At 37.8% G+C, this 6,031-nt stretch overlaps 1 long non-coding RNA gene across 1 annotated transcript in view; it reads left to right on the top strand.

Annotated features, from left to right (window-relative positions):
- Positions 1-288: 288 nt before the first annotated feature.
- LOC107560440 (uncharacterized) overlaps positions 289-6,031 on the top strand; it is a 15,166-nt gene continuing 9,423 nt past the window's right edge. The window contains exons 1-2 of the long non-coding RNA XR_001605730.1: positions 289-478; positions 679-771. This is a non-coding gene — a long non-coding RNA (uncharacterized lncRNA). The remainder of the gene's footprint in view (positions 479-678; positions 772-6,031) is intronic.

Genomic DNA, 6,031 nt, shown 5'->3' with positions numbered 1-6,031 from the left:
GGAAATAAAATATTTATTTATTTTTGTAATACTTAATACATATGGTCAAATTTAGAAAAAGAAAAGAAAACGTTGCATAATTCACCCTATAGAAACTGTTAATTGATTTGTAGTTTTTCTCTAATGGTTATTGATTGCCATTGACCCCACACAGGTGTAGTGCAGTAGTGTTGGCATCTGTCCGCATACAGGGGGCGCTCGTGTTTAATTTCTGCCGGTCTCCAGCTGCTGGCTGCCGCTGCTGTGATTCACAGCTGTAGTCTTCAGTTCTCTCCACGGTCGGTCAGGGATGCTGACGGGTCATGTCAAGAGAAGAGGCGAGTGGAACCTAAGTACTCCTGAACTTTTCTTCTCCTGGACAGTATACAGAAAAATCTGAAGACATTTCAAAGAAGACTTTGCTGCTCAAGAGTGTTGGTCTTCATCGCTCTTTAAGAAACTGATTAGTTCGTAGTATTAAATCGCTTTCGGCGGACATGTAAGTACTCAGTACCCGTAACACTGCATTTCATCAGGCTCTGTATTACACCACATTTACTTTGTAAACGAACGCCTAAACGCGACGCGAGTAACGCGCTCATTATCATCAGGAAAGCTGCTGCGTTTTAGTATGTTTTCGCGTCGCAGTTTATATGTAGTGTAAAACTCCATCATCATGATTCTCATGGTTTCTTTTAGTGGCGGGTCATCGTAAAATGTTTCCAGAGAGAGGAGGACGCTTGACTTTTCTGACTGGGGTTTTGATCGCGACGCTGTCATGTGAAGCGAGAGGTGAGTCATGTTGTCTATTACGAGTCTTATTCATTCATTAGAACATAATTAGAGGTATACTTTCAAAATCATGATATTCAATCAAATCTGGAGATATAATTAAAATAAAAACTTTAAAGCATCACAACCTAAGCATCCTCATAGGACAAGTTTGCATAAGATAAAATGCAAAAGTTAAGATGCAGTGGGATTTTACCATTGATCATGTCACTGAATATATTTACTGAACGGTCAATTCATCTTGACTTATCATCTGAACACCAATATTTCTGAGATTTATTTAATTTGTATTTTAATCTAAGTAATTAATGTAGATTTTTACAGAAACCATATTTATTTCATTATATTTATTTTATTTTATTCAGACAGACTGTCAGTGTTCATTAATGGTGTGGCTTTTTAGAGATTCTTTCTGCAGGTTACATCGTTTCTCCAGTAGTTGGAGCAACAGTTGCAACAGGTCTGTTGTGGCTTTGTTTGGAATTACTTTCATTGGTGAGCTACTGTATCTAAAATGTAAGTTACTCAACATTAACTTCTTGTTTATAAAAACAATGTCGCACAGTTGTTCTGTATCCGTGTTACTCCAATAACTAAATGGCTTCTAATTTTAATGTGTATTTGGTAACAACCAGGACTTGACATTAACTTTTTTTGCTCACCAGCCACTTTGGCTACTGGATTTCCAAAATTTTTCACTGGCCTCAATTTTGTTGTTAGGAAATTGCATTTTATATGATTAAAGTTGCCAACTGCATACTAAAATGTACTTTCACGCGACTGTTCTGTTGTTTTCTGCTGCTGTTTGTTTGGAACTTTTTTCATTAACCAAATTTTCGTTAACCAAAAACAGTCAACATTTACAATATTATGTCTAAAATGTAAGTCACTTAATATTAACTACTCGCTTAAACTCTTGTTTAAAATCAGTGTAAAATTTGCAATCGTACTGTATATTAAAGTCAACCCGCCAAAGTGGCTAGTGGGAGTGACTGTGTTTCATGCCACTGCTCAAATCCACCCGCATTTGGCGTGTTGGAGGGTGTTAATGTCAGCCTATTTTGATGTAGCAACTGCAGCTCATGAATCAATTATGTTAGGGGCTGTTTGTTTGTTCTTTACTTATAAAATCCTGTTGAATAGCAGCCAATGCTGATTTTTATTTTTTCTCTCTATGGTGTTTTTATTATTTGATTTAATAATTATTAGAATATATTCCTGTCTATAATTCATAGAATTATATAGTGTAATCCATAGCTTTGACCAGGATTCTGTCATTCTGATTTTTCTGTCATTATTCACCTAATTATGTAAAAATGCCTATATTTACATAGAATATTTCAAGAATCAAATCACAGCTGGGATAAGTGTACACACTAGTGTAGGCTGCTTGTTTTAATCTCAGTACCTCATTGGTTTCTATGAGTATGGTCAGATCAGATTGGCATGACACTCCTCCAGCAATCCTTACACACACAAACACAGCAGTCAGTTCAGACAATGTGTGAACACAGCGGTTTGAGAAATGCTCTTGCATCCCTGTTCTCTCGTGTGGTCAGATATTTCCTGTTTCTCACTAACTTTCCTGCCGGTGGAGAGAAGCTGACTGCTTTCTCCCAAGAAAATCTGTTCCTGTGGCACCGCACCTGGCTGTTATGAACAGCACAGCTTTAAGTTTGTTGAATGACAGAAATGTGTATCCAACAGTCGTGGCAGTTACCAGCTGTTTAGAATGGCACATGTATCAAAGGCCTGGATTGTGCTCTTTAAAGAGGTCAGATACAGTCAAATGTGGTACATTTTCTATTTGCAGCCACAGGAACATCAGGAAAAGGGTTTCTTTTTCTCTACTCTCAGATATTTATATTTTTACATATTTTATTATGTAAGAAGGAGAAGTTGGCCCTCATGCCCCATTTACCTTGATGATCTACCTTTTAAAGTAGAAATAGCTTTGATAAGAACAGGGAAAACAGACTTCATTTATGCAGCTCTCCCTTCAGCTGGTCTCTCAGCAGGTGTCAGGATCTCTGGGTTTATTAGACAGATAATGCAGTTCTGCAGGCGGGCCCTGCTTATCAAACAAATTATAATGGAGCAGCTCTGTTGGAGCCATGCTGTGTCTGTGATCTGCCTCTGCAGGACAACAGTAATGCAGGCGTCAGTCTCTGGCTGCTTTGGCCAATTTACAGAGAAGCCAAACGCAATGGAAAAGCATAGGCTTCTTCATATACTATGCTTTGGATGATTGGTAGGCCTGGGCTTTATTTTAATGCAGAATTATAATGGCTGTCATTCACAAAGTTCTACAAATTCTGTGTCGCTTATGTGTTTGTTTATTAAACATTTGGTCAATGTATTATAAGCTACCAATAGAAGTAAAGCCCCACTCACACCAAAGACTATAACTAAAAATTTTAATTTTAGTTTTAAAGTTTTAAAAATCATTCTATTTGTATAAGAATAGGGACATTCACACCCCAACTATAGAAATAGTGACATAGAGGAACAATATCGTTGGAATCACTTTCATAACGATTTTCCCAGCTGATGAACGATAAAAACATTGACAGCCAATCAGAATCTCCCTGACTTTAAAGAGCTGAGCATTTAAAGCATCAAAACTGCATGCTCACTTATAATAAACAATGTCATTGTCCTTTGGTGTGGATGCTAATATAGTTATCATTATAGTTATATTTGCAGTTTTGCCTTAAAGGGGTCCTATTATGCTTTTTCACTTTTTCAGCTTTAGTTAGTCTGTAATGTTGCTGTTTGAGCATAAAAAACATCTGCAAAGTTACAAAGTTCAAAGTCCACTTCAAAAGGAGATATTTTATTTAACAGAAATCACTTTTCAAAAACTACAACGAACGACTCGTTTGGACTACAACGCATATTTTCCAGGATTTGTGATATCACAAATACAGACGAATGGGAGGAGACCTGGTTGAGCTGCACTAGAGAAGGCAACAAGTGTTATTACTATGTCGGAGACACGCTAGCTTTCCCAAGGCAGACGAACTTGGAGTGGTTACAATCATCCGGGTTTAAATCGTGCTCAAATTGATTTGATTTTGACGCAATATTTACACTGAAGCTCGCAGGCGGCTGTGGTAAGGGGCATGACATTTCCTGACCAGGCGCCGAGTGCTGCCAATCACAACACACACTGACCCAGCTAACCAATCACAACACACACTGGCCCAGCTAACCAATCACAGCACATTTCGTATTTCAGAAGGCGGGCCTTCATTTGATACAGGAACTATTCGAGTCGTTCATGCCAGACTGGGGAGAGAGGTGTTGTAATAATGGAAAATATGTGAAAAATAATGTGTTTTTCAAACAACCTAGTATGAGAGCCTGTTCTCGTACACCCCCAAAACAACATCAATACTTTGTAAAAGAGCATAATAGGACCCCTTTAAGACTTTAATACTCACAACTTTTTTACCATATTTAAAAAGTGATTGTTCACTAAAATTGAACATTTTGTAAACATTTATTCACCTTCATGTTGTTCCAAACCTGTATCACTATATTCTTCCAAAAGGGGACATTTTAGAATATTATATTTAGAATATGAAAAAAATTAAGAAAAAACACCTAGCAGGCATAATGCTTGTGTGCTATATTTCAAGTCTTCTGAAGCCATAAGATATTTGTGTGAGGAAGAGACCAAAATTTTAATCTTGTAAACCTCACATTATTCTAATATTGCTCATATATTATTCAAATATCATTTTTATTGGTTTTGTAACCAGTCTTAGACCGTCGTGTTACACGTGTGCATAATTGCATAAATAAGATTTGATAGTTACAACATTAAACTGGCCATCCAGTCTAGAATGTTATTGTATGTTCACTGTGATGCGTCTCTGGTGTAGTTCTTTTTATTCGTTCCTCTTATAGATTCTCTATAGAAAATGTATTCAAATAACTTTACTTGCATATTACTACAAGCACATTTACTGTATGTAATTTCAATGAACTGCACCTAGCACTGAGTTGTACATGTATCCTGTGTTAGATAAAATATGTACTTGGCACAGAATTGAAAATGCCTAAGGATACAAACAGCTGTAACCAGAGCTGTTCTTATCTGCTTGTCTGTCTGTGTGCACTGGAGACAGAGTTATTGTCTGTCTGAAAGAGCTGCAAACTGTATCAGCTAAATGCTGCATTCTAGTAAAAGAAAACTTTTTAAAAAATCTGGAAATGTCAGTATGGAGTTCTTTAGAAAGGAACATTATGTTACACGTGTTTTTGCATGCTTGTGTACATGTGTTTGTAATTGGCCTGTAAATGGCCTGGTTTCAGAGATAATTATAATGTTGATGGAGGTGATTTCACTATTAACACTTTTTTTTCTGCTGAAGTTTGTCCTGCCACAGGAAGTAAGCATTGTACCTATGTGGCAACTGATATTTCAAAAAAGAATTATTTGGCAAAAACCTCTCTCTGCGTGTGTACGTGCGCACACATGCACATGTACGTGTGTTCCTTGGCATTGTAAATGCTGAGCGAGTTAACCAGCACATTTCATTCGGGAAATAGTGCAGTTGTTAAATTTGAACATGATGTTCATAATATCAGGTCTTGCAGTGAGTCCAAACACATGCACACACTAGAACATTAATGTCAGGACAGCATCAACCCAGCCTGGCAAAAAAAATGATGCTGTATTTTACCCCATATTTTTTAATCGCAGATGCAAACCAGAACCATTAGCCCATTATTCTCCTCTGAAGTCTGAGGGCTTTTCTTTGTAGTTTGTGATCTGTTACACGTGCACTCACATCACAAAAGCCATCGTTTTGTGGGTGAAAAGTCAGTTTACGTAAACAAAGCGGCTAATGAGCTGCATTTGTCGGTGCTGTATTGCGTCGACGCAGCTCTTTCAGTGTCGGTATTTATGGAGGAGGTATTAAAACACAAAGGAAGCACGCCAAGCCTTTGAATATATTTTTTTTATAATCTAAGCTTAGTTTAAAAGTTTCAGTGCTTGAATAGTTCTGGGAGTTCAACCGTGTTTCATCCCCTTTCTTGTCTATGAACCTGTGACATACCAAGTTGGAGTGTTTGCACAGGTGGGAGAGGGCAGCTCGCTCTGAATAAAAGATTGAGAGCTGCCATCCCACCTTTGTTCTCCCCATTCCAGTGGACTGAGCTTGTTGGAGCAGTGTCCCCGTGCAAGACCAGGCCGATGCGTTCGTCATGTGCAATTTGCTCTGTATGGGAGGTTCACTGTTTCGAT

Source organism: Sinocyclocheilus grahami, unplaced genomic scaffold (genome assembly GCF_001515645.1).
Source record: "Sinocyclocheilus grahami isolate Dianchi unplaced genomic scaffold, SAMN03320097.WGS_v1.1 scaffold727.1, whole genome shotgun sequence".
In the NCBI taxonomy this organism is placed as follows: domain Eukaryota; kingdom Metazoa; phylum Chordata; class Actinopteri; order Cypriniformes; family Cyprinidae; genus Sinocyclocheilus; species Sinocyclocheilus grahami.
Note: the sequence above shows the minus strand (reverse complement) of the source record. Positions and strands in the feature narration are given on the sequence as shown.